Source organism: Macaca mulatta, chromosome 2, assembly GCF_049350105.2.
Source record: "Macaca mulatta isolate MMU2019108-1 chromosome 2, T2T-MMU8v2.0, whole genome shotgun sequence".
In the NCBI taxonomy this organism is placed as follows: domain Eukaryota; kingdom Metazoa; phylum Chordata; class Mammalia; order Primates; family Cercopithecidae; genus Macaca; species Macaca mulatta.
In genome coordinates this window covers 97,865,001-97,885,566 of record NC_133407.1, presented here as the reverse complement: position 1 = coordinate 97,885,566, position 20,566 = coordinate 97,865,001, and the positions used below count along the sequence as shown (strand labels likewise).

The window sequence follows — 20,566 nt, the reverse complement described above, 5'->3', positions numbered from 1 at the left end:
GTTTCACCAGATGCTCATTACTGCCATGAGACTCAGGCTAGGGAGAGAGGTGCCCGAGCAGAGGTGAGCAGCTGCCTAGAGGAACTTGAGCAGGTTTCCCTGGGTTACTGTATTCATAAGGAGATGTGCACCCTCTTGTGGCAAAGTAAGGGGTTCGGGGTTCTTGTGAAAAATATTTCAATATTGTTACTGTGGGATTTTTTTGGTCACCAGAAATACTTTCCCAGTAATGAATGTACACACTCTTTCTAAACAAATCCTTAAATTGCAAGGTGAGTGAATTATTTAGTCCTTACCCAGTTTTTAATTTTTCTTCATGTCTTTCCTGTTCCATTCATAGAAAGACTTGCTAAACTTTTCATTTTCCTAAACTACTGTTTGTTTGTTTTTAATGTGCTTGTTGCATTTACTTTATTTTTGGCTCTTATTTATTTATTATTATTACTATTTTTGAGACGGAGTTTCGCTCTTGTTGCCCAGACTGGAGTGCAGTGGTGCAATCTTGGCTCACCACAACCTCCGCCTCCCAGGTTCAAGCAATTATCCTGCCTCAGCCTCCCAAGTAGCTGGGATTACAGGCATGCACCCCCACACCCAACTAGTTTTGTATTTTTAGTAGAGATCCATGTTGGTCAGGCTGGTCTCAAACTCCTGAACTCGTGATCCGCCTGCCTCGGCCTCCCAAAGTGTTGAGATTACAGGCGTGAGCCCCCTCACCCAGTCTGGCTCTGATTTATTATCTGTTAAATTTTAAACACATAGGGCTTTCTTTGTCTGCCTGTGCTAACACAGGACTTCTGGTGCTTAGCATCTAGGAAATGCTTAGTAAATGATGGTGAGTGGTGAATGGGTACTGACAGTCTTAACCATTCCTTAGTTTCCTTCTCTTTTTGACAGTGGAGCAACCTCTTTTCCTTGGGATCAAGCTTCCTGAAATATACAGAAATGGATTGAGAAAATATGGCTTATCAATGACTTTACATTTTCTCAGGTTCCTCTTTAGTAAAATAAGAATGAGAATAGACGATTTCCAAGATTCTTACTTTGTAGGGACAAGGGAATCAGACGACCGTGTTCTTTGGCAGAGCCTAAGAAGTCTGTGAAATGCCTTATGCCTATCAGCTTTGTTGTATCCTCCCCTAGTTCCTAGATGAATAGGGTAGGGAAGCAGGAGAAAGCAGTATGGTGGAAGGAAGGGAAGTGGGGTGATGAACAACAGGATAAGAGAACATTGTGATGGGCAGGTTGGGGGAGGGATTAACAGGACAGTAGCAACATTCCAGAAAGAAGCTGTAACATCCTGAGGTATGTGAACATTTTTCAAAATGTATACACATGGTCTTATCTGTGAAGCCTACAGGGGATTATCTGACTCAACATCCTTTATTCCCACACATTGCTTACATTAAATTTGGGGAAAAAAATATTTTCTCTAATTGAGTTATGAAGTCCTTGGTCATGTAGCAGTTTAAGCTACAGCAGTAACTTTGTAATTGTCTTCAGATACTCTTCATTTTATTAAAAATTTCTCTTTCAAACCTGGCTGCTTAAAAGTGTTGTTTTGATTTTAGAGAGCTTGAGACATGGGTCTTGTAGGAGGCCGGCATCTGCCTGGGGAGGGTCCTTGTAGTATGTTGGGGGCTGGGCAAGGGGTGCTTGCCTTAGAGGGTTTTGAAGTCCCAGATTTGGATCTCAGTTTTACAGTTTCAGGTTTCACACCAGTCTAACTATATCAAGACTTTGACAGTCAAAATGTCGGTTGTTTATCATACTGAGAAATACTAAAAATCCTGTACTGTTTCTCCCAGCTGGTCAGCATAGTCTTCCCTGGAGAAGCCACATTGCTGCTGGAAGATTGGTTGGTGCATGTTAGGGAGAAGCTTGGTTTTATTAATTCAACAGATCTTTTCTGAGTTTCACTCTGCGTGCCAAGTACTGCGAGGAAGGTACCAGGATTAAGACAAAATTCTAGCTTTCAAGGCCTCACACTCCCAATAGAGAAAAAGCCACATGAACAAACATCAGAGCCATGTGCTTAGTGCTATAGAAAAGGGATATACAGCGTTCCTGGGGCAAAGAGGAGAGACTGGCAATATATGTTTTGAAGGAGGGTTGGAGTTTCCCAGATGAACCACAGAGAACAAGAAGTGCACAAGACGAGAGGCAGGAGCTGAACGCACTCCGGAAACCACAAGGAGTTGAGAATGATCTTTTAAGTTTGTTGTCATTAAGCCTTAAAGACTGATAAGAAATTGGGTCCTTGAAACTTACTTGCTGAGAAGTCTGTACAATTCATAGTGACTAGTTTGTTTCCCCCCCTCACCTAGAAAGCGATGCAGGCCTGGCGCAGTGGCTCACGCCTGTAATCCCAGCACTTAGGGAAGCTGAGGCGGGCAGATCACCTGAGGTTGGGAGTTAGAGACCAGCCTGGCCAATGTGGTGAAACCTCGTCTCTACTAAAAATACAAAAATTAGCTGGCATGGGGGTGCATGCCTGTAATCCCAGCTGCTAGGGAGGCTGGGAGAATCACTGGAACCCAGGAGGCGGAGGCTGCAGTGAGCCAAGATCGCACCATTACACTCCAGCCTGGGCTATAGAGTGAGACTCCATCTCAAAAAAAAAAAAAAAAAAAAAGAAAGAAAGAAAGAAAAGAAAGTGATGCAGCTACACAGCCTGCTCTTTGTCTTCTCTCCTTCTAGGTCCCGTTCTGTACAGCAGTGATTTTCAAACTTTTGGTCTCTATCCCTTTATTCTCTTACAAATTACTGAGGACTCCAAAACTTTTGATGTTTACCACATCTGGAGTTAAAACCAAGAAAGTTTTAAAGTGTTTATTCATTCATTTTTTAAAATTACATTTTAATATAAACATCAGTTTATTTAAAATAACTATTTTCTAAATACTAAACATTACTAACCATCAGAGAAATGTGAATTAAAACCACATTGAGATATCATCTTATACCAATCAGAATGGCTATTATTAAAAACTCAAAAAACAACAGATATTGGGGTGGATGCAGAGAAAAAGGAATCCTTATACCCTGTTAGTGTGAATGTAAATTAGTACAACCTCTATGGAAAACAGTATGGAGATTTCTTGAATAACTAAAAATAGAATTACCATCATCTCACTCCTGGGCATCTACCCAAAGGAAACCATTGTATAAAAAAGACACCTGGGCTGGGCTGGACGCGGTGGCTCACGCCTGTAATTCCAGCACTTTGGGAGGCCGAGGCGGGCAGATCTCGAGGTCAGGAGATCGAGACCATCCTGACTGACATGGTGAGACCCCGTTTCTACGAAAAATACAAAAAAATTGGCCAGGCGCGGTAGCAGGCGCCTGTAGTCCCCGCTACTAGGGAGGCTGAGGCAGGAGAATGCTGTGAACCCAGGAGGCAGAGCTTGCAGTGAGCCGAGATCGCACCACTGCACTCCAGCCTGGGCAACAGAGGGAGACTCCGTTTCAAAAAAAAAAAAAAGACACGTCAGCTGGTATCTTGGGAGGCCGAGGCAGGCAGATCATCTGAGGTCGGGAGCTCGAGACAAGCCTGACCAACATGGAGAAACCCCATCTCTACTAAAAATACAAAATTAGCCGGGCGTGGTGGCGCATGTTTGTAATCCCAGCTACTTAGGGGGCTGAGGCATGAGAATTGTTTGAACCCTGGAGGTGAAGGTTGTGGTCAGCCAAGACTGTGCTATTGCACTCCAGCCTGGGAAACGAGGGAAACTGTCTCAAAAACAAAAACAAAAACAAACAAACAAACAAACAAAAAAACAAAAACCACACCTGCACTTGTATGTTTATCATAGCATGGTTCACAATAGCAAAGTCATGGAATCTACCTGCATGCCCATCAATAGATGATTGGATAAAGAAAAGGCGGTATAAATATACCATGGAATACTATGCAGCCATAAAAAGGAATGAAATTATTTCTCTTGCAGCACCATTTATATTTCACATTATCTTATGTGAAATAACTCAAAAACAAAAATACTGCATGTTCTCACTTACAGTGGGAGCTAAGTAGTGGCTAAACATAAAGATGAAAATAACAGACACTGGGGACACAAAGGGGAAAGGGGGGAGTGGGGTGAGGGCTAAAAATTACCTATTTGGTACAATGTTAACTATTTGAGTGATGGGTTCAATAGAAACCCAAACTTTGTTATGCAATATATCCATGTAACCAACCTGCATATGTACGCCTGGGTGCATAAAAACCAAAACAATATTTTTTCTAAAGTCAAAAAATCTTCGAATGGATACATTGTTTTACCTTTTGTTTTTACAAATCTCTCTAATGCCTTGCTTAAGAGAAGATACATATATTCGCGTGTCTGCCTCTGCATTCAATCTGATGCAATACATTATTTTGCTTGAAAAATATGAAGGAGGCCGGGCGCGGTGGCTCAAGCCTGTAATCCCAGCACTTTGGGAGGCCGAGGCGGGCGGATCACGAGGTCGGGAGATCGAGACCATCCTGGCTGACACGGTGAAACCCCGTCTCTACTAAAAAATACAAAAAAAACTAGCCGGGCGAGGTGGCGGGCGCCTGTAGTCCCAGCTACTGGGGAGGCTGAGGCAGGAGAATTGCGTGAACCCGGGAGGCGGAGCCTGCAGTGAGCTGAGATCCGGCCACTGCACTCCAGCCTGGGCGGCAGAGCGAGACTCCGTCTCAAAAAAAAAAAAAAAAAAAAAAAAAAAAAAAAATATGAAGGAAATCTGGGTTCATCCAGATATGTAATTGGCAAAGAGTATTTCAATAGCCTTTTAAGATAATTATGGATATTTTTTGATACTATCCCAAAATTTGACAAGCAGTCGTTTCTTAAAGGTTAGTTACCATGTAGTATCTGAAACCGTATGAACATTAATATTCTGTTACATTAAAATATTTTACTGATGCAGGGTTTTGTAGCAATATACATTAGTCATTTGGAAAATATTGGGTCACTGGATTATTCAGGTCTTCCGGATGTTGATGTTGCACCATACAGTATCAAAAAATTACATTCATCACTATCATGACCAGTATTGAGAAGCTGCAAGCTCATGATAGTAAATACAAGTATTCCAAAATTCTGGTTCTTAAGGGGCCAAATTTTATCATTGGCAACAAATACTGTGAGTTGTTTTATTTGAAGGACACTTTATTCATTTCAAGAAAAATTTGTGAGAGATACCCAGATCTGAATGGTCATCACTGTCTGTCAGTTCTGTCAAGTACAAATGACATATCCAGGAAGAAAGTGGCCATTTCAGCTTCCAACTCAAATGATCACACGGTTGCCTTTCCTGAGACATCTGACTTCAGGATGCAGCAATGGTGTTTTCTGTGTACTTTCCATTTTGTCACACCAAATACTTTAAAAGATCTGCATTCCAGGGTCAAAATTTTTTTGGGGGGAAAAAGAAAAGCAGTAATCTTTACTGCTTTGTCAAGGACAGTTTTAAGTGAAGCTGACTTTCCCCTGTCCTCTAAGAGTACACAACAGTGAGTGTAGGACTTGTGCAGTGTGGAACCACTGCCTTGATGCAGCCTCAGGCACTGGCAGTTTTACCCACCGTTGCTTTTGTACCATGAGTGAAAATACATGATAAACAAGGCAAATAACATCTTGGTATGATTAGGAAAATGGGTTTTACCTAATAACCTCTGAAAGGGTCTTAAGGATCCCAAGGGTGTGCAGATCACACTTTGGGAACTCGTGGCATCGTGGGTAAGAGCATGACTCCGGTCTTGATTGCCTGCGTTTGAATCCAGCTCCTGCTGCTTATGAGCTGTGAGCCTTTGGGAGGTTATTGGACCTTTTCGTGACTGTATCTTGTGAGTAAAATGGGTGTCATAATAGTACCTACCTCACTAAGCAAATCTGTTCAATAGTTAAGCCGTGAATAATAATTAGTATTTTAAAAACTATAAGACTCACCTCGTGTTTTGATTTTGTGATTGGCTGGTTGATGGGCTGGGGAAATGCCCACAGGCCTGCTGACCCGAAGCTGTCTCCTCTATCAGTCTTCCGGAATGAATGAGACGTCCACCATTGTCATTTTACCTTTATGGTGTTCAAGTACATGTTAACTGACTTAAAAAACAAAAGCACAAAAAGCCCATATCCTCGGAGGGGTAACACGCTAGCGAACAACTTAACAGGGGTTGGTGAATCTGGTTAACCTACCAACTCTTGCCAGTGCTGATGGGCTTGGGGAGAGGAGAGCGCCTGATGAAGGGAGCAAGGGGAAGAGACCCAGGAGCAGCAAGGGGTCTGGAGCTGTTAGAAAGCTGGAAGGCAGCGTGAGAGTGCAGAGCAGAGGGCGCTCTAGGGTGGGGTGGAGTGGGCAGTAGTAACTTTGCCTCTTATAAGCTGGGGTTGGTCCTGGTCACTTCTTTATTTTGTGTGAATCGCAAACATAGTTCAGTTATACATAACGGAAGTCCCCCTCCCTATGCATTCTCCAGTTCTAGGGTGCAGTCATCTCTGGGGCATTATAGTACATCTCGTTAGTTCAGACCTCATGACTGTTGAGATGTGCGTAGTGCAGTGTACGGAAAAGAACAAGAGCTCTGGAATCAGGCATGTCAGGGCTGGAATCCTGACTCCATCATAGACTAGCTGCGTGGTCTTGGGTAAAAGATTTATCCTTTCTAAGTCACTGTTTAGTCTCTGTAAAATAGGCTGCCAGTATCTCGTGAGGGGATTCTAAATATTGAGAGGGCATATGATAGACATTCAGTAAATGCTCTTGCCTTCCCTGTGCCAACTTTGTTTATCCTCCACTCCATCTAATTTATAATAATATTCAAACAGTGTCATCATTGCATTTTTAGTTTTATGAAGAAATTGAATTTTTAGGAAAAAAGTAAATATAGGACGAGGAAGGATTATGATGCTACTGCTTCTCCAGGGATTTCAAGTAAAGTCTTTTTCACAAAACTATTACTCTTCCTCTTCACTGTTTCTGGGGCCCCCTGAGGTGTTCTGATCCACAGCACTACCTTTTGGTTCACCTGTTCAACCTGTGAGTAATCGAATTACTGCTCTGTCTTTGAGGCCAGGAGCCTCAGTCCAAGCCAGCCACGTTCATGCTGTGTGAATCGCAAACATAGTTCAGTTGGTTAATTTCATGAACAAGTTTTGGAAAGGTGCGATCATTATTAGTGCCAAATGCTACAGAGAGGTGAAAGAGATGCCGCAAGTGAGGAGTCTAAGGCTGGCGTATAGCCCGCTCTGTGAGGCCCCTCCCCGCAGCCTCTGGATCTGCCCAGACTAATCTTTCGAAGGGCCCTGCATCTCCCTTGCTGTTTTTACAGTCTCCATTCTTCCTGTGATTTCTTTTTTCTTTTTCTTTTCTTTTCTTTTTTTTTTTTTTTTGAGACAGTCTTGCTCTGTTGCCCAGGCTGGAGTGCAGTGGCGCAATCTTGGCACACTACAACCTCTACCTCCCTGGTTCAAGCGATTCTCCTGCCTCAGCCTCCTGAGTAGCTGGAATTACAGGCGCCTGCCGCCACACCCACCTAGTTGTTGTATTTTCAGTAGAGATGGGGTTTCACCATGTTGGCCAGGCTGGTTTCAAACTCCTGACCTCAGGTGATCCACCCGCCTTGGCCTCCCAAAGTGCTGGGATTACAGGCGTGAGCCACCATGCCTGGCCTCCTGTCATTTCTTCTGTTGTTTCCAGAATCTGGCTGGCTGCACCTTTTTTTCTACAACCCCCTTGGTGAGTTTCAGAGAACCTTGTGATCATTAATGTATCTATTTTCACAGCCTCCCCAGAAACAAGCCTATTCCGTATTACAGATCAAAGAACCTGTTACTGACACAAAAGGAATCTAGCCAACTGGACTTCCCCACACAGAAGGCAGGCCCTGTTCTAATCTTGCCTTGGCTTTTGACTTGCTGTGTGGCCTTTGTTTCCTCATCCAATGATAATATCTACCTCCCAGGAATGCTGGAGAGTTCAGCAAATGTTAGAACTGTTCTCTGAAGGCTGGAAGATAGGTATCAGGTCTATTACAATGGCAGATAACTCAAAGCACTTTATAGGAATCTAATCTGTGCTTGATCTTTGTGAGGTGGATAAGTGGCAGGTGTTCTGTGCCCACTTTGTACCTTTAGGAATGTGCATTTCACCGTCTCTCATTTTAACAGTTCCTATCACTTCCCTCTTCCAGACTCTTAGGAAATTTCCATCTGAATGAAGACTGAAGACATTCTGATGTGTACCGAGCAGGGTTTGTAATTTCATTCATTCCCCAGTTTGTGTGTCTTGTTTCATTTTTGCTCAGGGATGGAGAGGCCCTCCTCTGACCCTGGGTCCATTTCTTATTATTTTTTGAGTTGCAGTCCCTTTTCTCAATCTTTCTTCTCTTTCACCTCTCTGTAGCATTTGGCACTAATAATGATCGCACCTTTCCAAAACTGGTTCGTGAAATTATACTCTTAGAATTCTGTCTCTGTGACTGGCTAACCCTGGTCCCGCTCATCTGTTCTCCTAAATACAGGCATGATCTGTATTTTAACCACATCTCTTTTCGTGGTTTTAACCAACACCAGTGTTCAGCTTCTAGTCCTGGATTAATTAATTAATTAATTTTTTGACAGTTTCACTCTGATGTGAAGGCTGCAGTACAGTGGCATGTTCATGGCTCACTGTAGCCTCAACCCCCTGGGCTCACGTGATCCTCAGCCTCCCAGGTGACCGGGACTACAGGCACACATGCCCGACTAATTAAAAAAAAATTTTTGTAGAGATTGGGGTCTCAGTATGTTGCCCAGGCTGGTCTAGAGCTCCTGACCTGAAGCAGTCCTCCTGCTTTGGCCTCCCAAAGTGCTGGGATTACAGATGTGAGTCACCACAGCCAGCCTAGTCCTGAATTTGTAACTTCTCACTTGATGCTTCTTAGATTATACTGACATCATGCAAATTCCATGTATTTAGAATGGAATTTACCTCCTCTTCTCTACCCCAACTGTCCACCAGAAAAAAACATTAGTCCCTTCTGGATGAACCTAATTACGTCAGGTTCCACTAGTAGTTCAAACCTTGGTGTCATTTGAAGTTCTTTCCTTTTGTCAACCACCACATCTAATTTGTGACCTTTAACATCCTCCCCCTGCCCTGATATTCAGGTTTGCATCACGTAGTGTCAGTGGTCTCCTACTGAGTTCCCTGCCAACAATCTCAGCCCACTGCAGTCAGGTTAGCCTTCTGGAAACGCACATCTTGCTTTTTCACCACTTTCAAACCTTTCCATGGCCATCTGTTGTCTTAAAGCAATTATATTGATTATCTGTTGCTATGTAACAAACCCAAACAAAGTGGCATAAAATAACCACCATTTTATCAGACTCACAGATTCTGTGGGTCAGGAATTTGGAAAGGGTACAGTGGGATGGTTTGTCTTGGCCCTGTTATGTCTGAGGCCTCTGCTGGGAATATTCAAAAGCTGGGGTGAACTGACATCTAAAGGCTTACTTGTTCACATCCTTGGCGATTTGATGCAGCCTGTCAGCTGGGACCTCAGCTGGGGCTGTTGGCTGGAACAGTGGCCTCTCCATGTGTTGCTTGCTCTTCCTCACAGCATGGTGGCTGGCTTCCAAGAGCAAGCATTCCTAAGAAAGGCATGCTATGATCTGGTTTCAGCAGTCACAAACTATCACTGTCACCGTTTTCAGAAGCATGACTATCAAGGGGGAGGAAGTATAGAACCCCATTTCTCAATGGGAGGAGTGTCAAAGTCACACCATAAGAAAAGCATATAGGCAAGATTCTGATGCATTCCTTTTTGGGAAATACAATGCACCACAAAGTCTAGACTGTGATATGGGGGTTCCTTTAAAATCTGGCCTACCTTGCCTTTTAAATAGAACACTAGAACACTATCACTCACAGAACACTTAGTGCCAGGCGCCATGTTGAAAGCAACTTCTGCATTCTTATCTGATCTAACAATTCTGAGAGTTTAGATGAAGGAGCTGAATGGGGAAAGTTAAAGCAACTTTGCTAAGAGTCATTCAGTTAATAAGTAGCGGGGTGGGCTTTGAACTTGGAACCTTTGACTCCTGTCTGAACTTCTGGGTTATATTGTCTGCACCTCTACCAGGGCAAAAGCCTAGGTGCAGGGAGAGAGGGAAAAAAGGGATAGAAGTTATAAAACCTATTAGGAATTAGTTTTAATTTAGACTCTGAACTCCCCACTTGTCTAGTTGCAGTCCTGGAAAGCTTACAACTCAGCAGAAACAAGACTTGTTGGCTGATTGATAGATCAAGCTACCTTAGTCTTCAGACCACATATTGCCCCAGTGGACAAGAAGAGCCCAGGGAATGATCTCAGTGACTGTGTCTGCCTCTTCAGACCTTAGACGGGCGATTTTGCTCACGTGCTATCTGGAAGGCTTTCTTCTTCTGGTTCTCTCCTTATCTGTTCATTCCTGCCTGGGTCCTGGTGCCACTTAGGACTTGTTGGCCCGAGCATGTGTTTGCTTTGACCGCATGCTCATTGCAGCCCCACGTAGAGTTACAGAAATTTGTCTCTGCGTAGTCTGGCACTGGATTTGTCTCCTTCAGCTTCCCCGGGATTGCCCAGACCGAACCTGCTTACCCCCTTCGGTTGCCTCCCAACTTTGCTCAATGGTGTTTTCTCTGCAGGATCACTGTCTTTTGTCCTCTTCTTTACCTGGATGATGCCTCCTTTTCCTTCTGGTTCCTACACCCTCCCTCGAGGCTAGGTATAGCTTTTCCTCTGAGCTCCCATCATATGCTGTCTGTTCTTCTGGAATGATTTCACCCCATTCCATACTCATCTGTTGTTTAGTTCCATGGGACCCTCACTAGCCTGGGAGCTCCAATAAGGAAGAAACTATGTGTCATCTTCACAGTTCGGAGCCCTCAGCGCCTGTTCGGAGCTAGGCATCAAAAACTCTCAGTCCTCCTGAGGGGCTTGGCCCAGTGCTGGAACACCCGTGCTAGTTCCTGTCTGTTAATGGATTGACTGGGGTGGATGCCACCAACAGAGACACTGGGGTGGGAAGAAGGTTCAGGGATCTGGAGATTCTGAAGATGTGGCTTCTCATCCTAAATACTGTTATTTGCCACTTCTCTGGGATGCAGCATCCTTATTTATGAAGTGAAGGGATTGGCCTAACCACCCTCCCAGCCCTGATACCCTGTGAAAATGACTTTATCTGATAAGCTTTTGACTGTAGGCTGCCATGGACTCGAACAGTGAATTCTAAGTATTGGAAATATGACCCCGTATCATCATTTCCAAGGGATAGAAACTTAGCTGTTTGCATAATTTTGATTGTGCCCCTAGTGTGGAGCTGTGGCCGACTAGATTTGATGGAATCATAAACAGACCTTTTATGGTTCACAGACCTTTCCCACTTCCCACATAAACCTCAACAGATCTCAATTCTGAAGACGTAAAAGTCTCCGTTGATTTGTATTGGTTCTCTCCAGCTAAGCCAACGAGAAACGTTTCAACAGTTTTCAACTCTTATTTAGCAAAGGCAGAACAAAATGACATACCCCTTTGGGAACAAAACAAAGCATGTTTTTATGGCCAAGAGTTTTCTCTATATTAAAATGAAGGCTGATTTTGAAAACACTCTATCATAGTGAGTTCTTGTAACTCAATTATAATTATATAATTATGTATCATTATTTGCACATATATATGTTTATAGCACGTATATATGTGTACTGCGTATATGTGTGTGTGTATATTTATATAATTATAAAATTATATAAAAATACAACATCAGGCCAGAGTTCTCTACCCGCCAGCCCTGACGTAAAAAGGGCTGTTCCGACAGTTTTCCAGTGAGCTATGAGCAGCTGAGGTGTCATTTCCCAGAGTCTCTGTGTAACCTCCACCAGATTGGTTTTTCTTAGTTTGATTATCTCAGGTCGGGAGCCTACCAAGCCTCTCACTTTACCTTCCCTGTTTCCACCTTCCCACCACATCACTTACTTCCAAGCTCACTGTACCACCTCCAGAAAGCACAAAATGACATAAAATTCAAAACTTAAATCCATCAATATTGCTCCTCATAAAAGCTCATCTTGCAGTTGGCTGGTAGAGGAAGTAGAAGGCAATGCTGTAGTAAAGCGTGATTCAGTCCTTGTTGCAGTTTCTTCCTTCGTTTTTGAAAATAACCCATGAAGCTGAATTACACTCATCTTGTATCTCTCTGCAGTGGCATATCCTGATGGTGATTTCCTCTTTTTGTGCCTCCGTTTCCTATGAAATGGGGATAAACACTTGTGGCTGGGCATGGTGGCATGTGCCTGTTGTCACAGCACTTTGGAAGGCTGAAGTGGGAAGATTGCTTGAGGCCAGGAATTTGAGACCAGCTTGGGCATTGTGAGACACTGTCTCTACAAAAAAAAAAAATTTTTTTTTTTAATTAGCCAGATGTGGTAGTGCATGCTACTTAGAAGACTGAGGCAGGAAGATCCCTTGAGCCCAGGAGTTTGAGGCTGCAGTGAGTGGACCAGATGTACTCCAGCCTGGGCGACACAGCTAGACTCTGTCTCTAAAAATAAAATTAATAAAATAAAATTTTAAAAACCAAGTACTTGCCACCTGAAAGTTTCTAAGAACTGCCAAGGATGCTGGTTATTGGTAAGTGTGAGTGGTTGGTAAATAGAAGACAATCTGCCACCCAGAAGAAAAGCACCTCACAAACAGAAAACACTGCCTTGACTTGCTAAAAGAGCCTTCTTTTCAAGCAGAAAAAGCCAGGAAGAAAGCCAACATTGCTGAAGTTTACCCAGGCCCTGTTAGCCCTGATGTCAAAGGAACTCACTAGGTGGGCTGGTTCATGACTTTTCAGATGAGAGTGAGGGAGGTGGTAGACAAGAAGAAGACAGGTGCATGAGAGACCTACTTGAGGCTTACTTAGACTGATAAACTGTTTTATTAGTCTGGAGGAAACCAGCGTGAAAGTACAGTTTTTAGACAAAGACTTGATTTCCCATTAAATGCACAATTCACTTGCTGAGATGAGGAGGTAGCAAAATTAAAAGTTTTAACCATTAAAAAGAGAAAAGAAAAAAACTACTTGAAAGAAAAGTGGGCCTGGCGCAGTGACTCAGGCCTGTAATCCCAGCACTTCGGAAGGCCGAGGTGGGCGGATCACCTGAGGTCAGGAGTTCGAGACCAGCCCGGCCAACATGGTAAAACCCCATCTCTAATAGAAATACAAAAATTAGCTGGGCATGGTGGTGGGTGCCTGTAATCTCAGCTACTCAGGAGGCTGAGGCACGAAAATTGCTTGAACCCGGGAGGCAGAGGTTGTAGTGAGCTGAGATTGCACCACTGCACTCCAGCCTGGGCGACAAGAGTGACACTCCATCTAAAAAAAAAAAAAATAAAAATTAACTAATTAATAAAATAAAGTAAATAGGCTTTGGTGACAGTATTTACACCACGGAAATTGGCAAAAAATACAGATTGCTTTACCTCCCCCTGCAAGAGCCATTTGTTAAATATTTACCATTCTAGCACTAGATACATCTGTTGAGTGCTCTCACTTAGCTGATAGCCCTTTCTTATAGACTGTGGCCAGAGCCTGAAGACTCCTTGAAGATAGGACACAGGTTCAATGCCCTGCTTTATGCTCAGTGCCCATAAGCTCCTTGTTGATGGAAGGTTGCCGGGGGGAGAATATTTTCCTACTTTCCAGGGGATTTCACTTTAGAAGGGACAGTCAGAATTATATATCTGCAGCTGTTTCCACACCAGAGTTTGAATTTATATTTATTCAGTGTGGCTTGCTTTTCTCATCTGAGTTTGTTTCTATCAAGGCTCACTTCTTTGTACTCCACCTTTTCTTCTTTCCTTCCTTCCTTCCTTTCCTTCCTTTTTTTCTTTCCTTTCTTTCTTTCTTTTTTGAGACAGTCTTGCTCTGTCGCCCAGGCTGGAGTGCAGTGGCGCAATCTTGGCTTACTGCAACCTCCACCTCCCAGATTCCAGTGATTCTCCTGCCTCAGCCTTCCAAGTAGCTGAGATTACAGGTGTGCGCCACCACGTCTGGCTAATTTTTGTATTTTTAGTAGAGATAGGGTTTCGCCACGTTGGCCAGGCTGGTCTCGACCTCAGGTGATCCGCCTGTCTCGGCCTCCCAAAGTGCTAGGATTACAGGAGTGAGCCACCACACCTAGGCTGTACTCCAATTTTCACTCCCCAGTCAACACTCCTGGTCATTTTGCAAGCACATCCCTGCCTTTTTTCTGCTTAATTCCTAGGAATGTTCATGCAAATAAGATGAAGCACATGAAGGAAGAGCTCTGCGTAGGGGTGTTGAGCCTGTTGCTGCAGCAGATTGCTCGTGACAGCCATCTTGTTAGCACCTTTATTCTAGCAAACCCAATCTGTTTTGTCTTTCATACTACTGTTCATCAAAGATATGCAGTATCTTACAGTTTTGTAGAGCTTTGTCATGCCCCACTATCCTCATCTTACAAATAACTGGAATCACAAATGACTGCCTTGTGCAAATCCCTGCAATGATCTCCCATAGCCTACTGTATCAGTGCAAACTCTTCACCTTATTAAATAATGCCTCTGCAGTTGTCCCCACTTAGTATTCATCTGTCTCCCCATTAGATGTACCCTATTTTCTCTTGTCTAGACACATCTGTTTTTCCCTCTGTCTGCTTCCTCTCCCCGCCCAAAGTCTTCTCTGACCATCACAGTCCTACCACGGTCCACACTGAGTACCACCTGGCAAGGCATGATTAGGGTTTGTGGCTTCCCAAGAATGTGGTCCTGTAAGCTGTAAGGAGCTTACCTCCTTGGGAAGGTCTGGGAAGCCCAGAATAGCCCATCAAAATGGTGCTTCTTGACACCAAAAGATACAAGATCTTATCTCTGCTATCACTTCTGCTCCTTGTTCATCGTCTCAGTATCTCAGGTTTTGATCATGGCTTTGCTCTTCCCGTCTTCCTGCTTCCGTTTTCCACTCAGATTTAACCCTACCCATCCGCCAGTTCCAGGAGGGAGTTTCTGACTTTTTCTTTCTTTCTTTTTTTTTTTTTTTTTTTTTTTGAGACAGAGTCTCTCTGTTGTCCAGGCTGGAATGTGGTAGCACAATCTCAGCTCACCACAACCTCCACCTCCCGGGTTCAAGTGATTCTCCTGCCTCAGCCTCCTGAGTGGACAGTTAATGCCCCTTAGACAGTTAATTCTGTATCGTTTCAAAGCTCGCTCTCCAGCTCCTGTGGGCCTGCTGATTCCCAGTCTTTCTCTTGGAACTCTTGTTTGCTATAGATGTTTTTACAAGTTCTTACCCATGGGTTTCTTTTCTTCTAGTCTTTGCAAACCTTTTTTCTTGGCTCACAGATTACAGTCGCTCTATCTCTGACATTGAACAAAGATTTCTAAAACTTGAGTCCTATTCTCAGAATAAACCACTCACAGCACAGAAATTCTTCCTTCAAAGGTTTTTTTTTTTTTTTTTTTTTTTGCTTGGACAGCTCAGTTCTTGCATCATATCTATGGGAGGAAGAGGCATCTGTTCTGTCCTGGAGGGAAGTCAGCAGGCAGGACTGAAGAACTCTCGGCACTGAGGAGAATCTTATGAAGAGGCCATCTGGCCCCAGAGAAGTGAAATACATGCCAGAGTCATGTATCTGGGTGGTGGCCATGTGCCCGTTGGTCCTGATGCCCACTCTCTCTGTTCGTGGCCTCCCAATAAATAGACCAGGGTGACCAGCCCTCAGGAAACCATTCCCTCTCAGAGCTCCACGGCTGCCAAAGGCCTGCAAGAAGCCTGGTCAGAGACAGATTTACATTCAGATGATCTGAAATGACCAACATGGGCTGAACTGAGAGGCCCAGTTCTATGGGCATAAGGGCAGCCACTCCTGCTATCTGTTCACTTGTTTATAGTCATCCGTTGAACCTGTAAAGTACTGGGTGGTGGGATGAGAAAATCACAGGAGGCGGAGTCTAGCTGGGCAGCAGAGATGTAAACAGCGTTACAACGGGATGTGATAAACTCCGCAAACAAGCCACCAGGTAAGGGCTGTGGGAGCTCTGATCCAGGCTGTGTATAGCCTCTCGTCGGCCCCTCAGTTAAGGTGAAATGTTAACCAGGCATGACCTGGAAACGAAGGATGTCCTCCCACTTCCATTCTGATGACCAGCCAGCGCTGACAGGGTTGGCTTCCCCCATGCACCACCATGGCCCTGAGTAAATACACTCTCCTTAACCAGATCAGGGAGCCCAAGACAGCTGAGGGCTGGTGCTGTGCTTCCCTGCCTGCCCCTGAAGAAAAGTAGGAGGTAAATTCCTTACTGAGGATATAAGTATGGTGACCAGCCCAGCAGTCTTGGCATCTGAGGAGGGCTACAGAATAAAGCAGCCCACTCCCCACAAAGCTGTTCTTTTTATTGTTAGCGGAGACATAAGAAGAGACCTCTGAGATTTTCTTTGTTTCTGTTGAATATGGAAAGAGGGAGGGGAAAGAAAAGAGGGATATTCTGTTTTAACACAGAGCATATTTATAAGATTGTATTGTAGCGCAAAAGGCAAATCAGTTACATCAGTGTTTATTGGATAAATGCTGCAGAAAATATCATTAAAAGAATTCCAAAAATACGTTGGGCAGAGGAATCATTGTCGGAATAAGTAAATAGTTTTCTAACAGCATTACTTTGATGGAGGCCTTATTCATGTGTATTAAAAAATAAAAGTTCTGGTGGGTTGTTTTTTTTTTTTAATATCATGTTATTCAATCATACCCTCTACTAACCTAAAACACTCCTAATATAGTTAATGGATCTATTTGTTATGCTTTCAAGAAGTGTGGTAAATACCTGTTAAAAATAGAAGAGTTTTAGAATAGTAATTGGGGAGATGCTTTTATTTGAAGATACAGAGGCATTTAATTTGTTGGTTAAGTGGACCTAGCAGCCACGTGTCAAAGAGAAGTGAGGAATCAGGCTGGGCGTGGTGGCTGGTGGCTGGTGGCTGGTAGCTCATAATCCCAGCACTTTGGGAGGCTGAAGCGGGCAGATCACCTAAGGTCAGGAGTTCAAGACCAGCCTGGCCAACATAGCAAAACACCGTCTCTACTAAAAATACAAAAAAATTAACTGGGCGTGGTGATGGGTGCCAGTAATCCCAGCTATCTGGGAGGCCGAGGCAGGGGAATCTCTTTAACCTGGGAGGCGGAGTATGCAGTGAGCCAAGACCATGCCGTTGCACTCCAGCCTGGGCGACAAGAATGAAACTCCATCTCAAAAAAAAAAAAAAAAAAAGAAAAAGGAAAAAAAGAAATGAGGAATCACCAAAAGACTGCCCTGATGGTGGGATATACACAGCCACAGAACAGGGTAGAATTATACTTGCACTGCAAATTTCAGAGCTATAGAGTTCTCTTTTTTGAGGATGAAAAGCCAATAAGAAGAATATCTTCTGAGAAGAGAGTTAGTGCAGCTGGCTGTGCTCACCTGCCCCCAGTGCTTACCTGGCGTGCACTGACTCGTGTGGGGCGTGATGATTCGTGTCTGAGTCTTGGTGAAAGGTTTATCACCTTTGTGGTTTAACTCAGGAAATAGCAAGTCTTTGCCATAAGTTCTTGCCAACCTGTCCAGCCTGCTCTCTTGCCTTTCCTTGAAGCATTCTCTGCTCCTTTCAAACCGGAGGACTTGAGATTCCTCAGACTCCTGTCCCTGGCTGCCATGCTTTTGTGTGCCTCATTCCCTTACTTAGAATATCTTTCCTGATGCCTCTATGCTCTCGCTCTTCCCTTTGGCCTATTCTGCCTCCCATTCCTCAGGACTTTGCTAAGGCATTGCCTCCCCCTGGTTCCCTGCCAGGTTTCTCCTCCTGTCTGTCTTGCTGCTCAGGCACCCTCCAGTGTGGTGCAGGCTTGTCCCTTTGCAGCATGGCATGCGAGGTGCACTCCCTGCCCACTGGCCTCCTGGTTGGGAGCAGGTTGTTCACACTGTCTTTCTGCTATCTAACATAGTACATGCTTGATAAGGGCTTGTGGAATAAATGAAATGAAGTTAAGAAAGCCTGAATACTGAGAAAAAGCAAGGAAGACTTCTGTGAAGTTTCCCAGAGTGAATGGGGTAGGATAGGTTGGTTGGTTGGTTTTTTGGTAGGGATGGAGTCTTGCTACATTGCCCAGGCTGGGCTCAAACTTCTGGGCTCAAGCAATCCTCTCGACTTGGCCTCCCAAAGTGCTGGGATTAGAGGTGTGAGCCACTGCACCTAACCATAGGCTCTTTAATATATGAAAAATGATCACCCTCATTTGTAATTAAAATGCAAACAAGATAGTATTTTTCACCTATGGATGGGCAGAAATCAAAAAGTTTGATCGCTCCGTGTTTTCAGATACATGGGGAAACCGGCACTGCTTTGTTTGTTGACGTTACAATTTAGGATTTCACTTCTAGGAGTTTATCTTCCGAGATATGCTCACACATGTGCAAAGTGGGATGGATGGATGGATGGATAGATGGATGATGGATGGATGGATGGATAGTTGGTTGATAGATGGATAGATATTCATTGCAGCATTTACTTACTCTTTGGAAATAGCAAAATATTAGAAACATCTTGTGTCCATTACTTGAAGACCAGTTTAATTGTGGTACATTCATAAAATGTAATATTATGCAGCTGTCAAAAAGAATAATACTACCCTATACTAAGTGAAAAAAAAATGCATGTACAGAGCATTAATGTTTGTGTTTGGGTAAAAAAAGGAATGTATGCATATATGCTTATGTATAGACTACTTGGGAAGGATTTTTTAAAGAAGGGGTAATGGGAACTGGAGGACTGAAGAATAGATGTAGAAGAGAGAATTTTTCTACTCTATTCTTTGGTACCTCTTGAATTTTGTGCAAAAAATATATAGTACTTTGGCCGGGCGTGGTGGCTCACGCCTGTAATCCCAGCACTTTGGGAGGCCAAGATGGGCGGATCACCTGAGGTCAGGAGTTCAAGACCAGCCTGGCCAACATGGCGAAACCCCATCTCTACTAAAAACACAAAAATTAGTCAGGCGTGGTGGTCAGTGCCTGTAATCCCAGCTACTCAGGAGGCGGAGGTTTCAGTGAGGTGAGATTGAGCCACTGCACTCCAGCCTGGACGACAGAGCAAGACTCTGTCTCAAAAGAAAATGAAAAAGAATATGTAGTACTTACTTCTAAAAGATAAATTTATTTCAAAGATACCAGTTGAGTGGTAGATATAGCTGTTCAGATTTGCTGAGATCCACCAAATCGCGATGTTAGAAATAACCAGAAAGAGCTCCATGTGATATAAATACTTCATCTGTAGGGCAGGCTATGCAACACCCTCTACTCTGTTTGTAGTAAATTTCATGAAATAACCTTACACTTTAAAAATCTGGACACCAGATATTGTACAAGAGTATCCTTGCAGTAATGAAAATGTAAGTGTAAAGCTTCCTGTTTTAGGAGAGGGAAGAAATGGGTAAGTGGAGGCTGTAGGGTCATGACACAAGTAGAGTCACAAACCCATTGTTTTTTATTTGTAAGCCATCCAGTTGTAAAATACAGTGGAGTGTGTCGTCTAACTTATTTATTGGGATGTTAAAAATTGTGACCCAAACAAAATGCAAGATTTGTTGAGAGTATTATTTTTTTTCCAAAATTCAGCATCTATTTGTAGCCTAAAGTCCATGTGGGATACCTCTTTTTTCTGCTCCTTACCTTCTCCTTGCAACAGTTCTGTTTTGCTGTCACAATGAGGTAAATCATAGATTTAGAAAGAATCTTCTCTAACTGTCTCATGGCTGAAGCATTAGAGAGGTTGAATGACTAACTCAGCATCTGTCTGACAGCTTGTCTGTGGCGAAGCTGGGATTCAAATCCTTACCTCCAGTTCCCACTTGGCATATCTCTCACTCTGCTTCTCTGTTGTGTTAGAATAATGGTAGCCTTTGGTAACAATAAAATGTTTTATTAGGAGTGGGGAGAATTGTGGAGTTAGAACATCTAGGGAATATATTTAAGTTTGTATTTTTTCTTACATCTTTGTTCCCTAGGAAATCAAGGCTTTTTCTTTGCTTAGAGACACTAGTAAATAAAAATGTTTACATTTTCATAAGTATTTGTGATTGATTATTGCAAATTCTACGTTTCACACTAAGGAACAAAGGTATTCTTATTTAGTAAGTATGGTAATCAGGGTGCTATTAAGTAAAAAAAGAAGCATAATCTGTTGGTTTGATAGTTGCACTTCTCAGCTTCTGAAACTACCCTGAACTAGGTCTTTAGCCTGAATCTACAGGTCACTCTGTATAACGTTAGTAGCTTCTCTCCAGTTCAGTGCTGGCTCCAGGTCATGCCTTCTAATTAATTGCCAGATTCATTCACATTTCATAGGAAAACCAGGCACCAACTCTCCTGTGCACATCAGGACCAAAGCTGGGAATGAGAGGTGCAAGGGGAGTTTGGTGTTTGTAGAGTTTGCAGTTTGTGGAGTACTTTCTCATAATCCTGGGGCTCGATGAAAGGGAAGTGAGAAGAGAGAGCAGCAGCTCATCTACCGTG

At 43.5% G+C, this 20,566-nt stretch overlaps 1 protein-coding gene across 17 annotated transcripts in view; it reads left to right on the top strand.

The window, feature by feature from the left end:
• IGF2BP2 (insulin like growth factor 2 mRNA binding protein 2) overlaps positions 1-20,566 on the top strand; it is a 190,571-nt gene that overhangs the window by 101,909 nt on the left and 68,096 nt on the right. The window contains exons 3-4 of one of the 17 annotated variants that reach the window (XM_077991998.1): positions 8,186-8,245; positions 15,499-16,042. The exons of 15 other annotated variants lie outside the window; for them this stretch is intronic. The gene's annotated coding sequence lies outside the window, so the exon portion shown is untranslated. The remainder of the gene's footprint in view (positions 1-8,185; positions 8,246-15,498; positions 16,043-20,566) is intronic. One more of the 17 variants, XM_077991999.1, reaches the window with a different exon arrangement.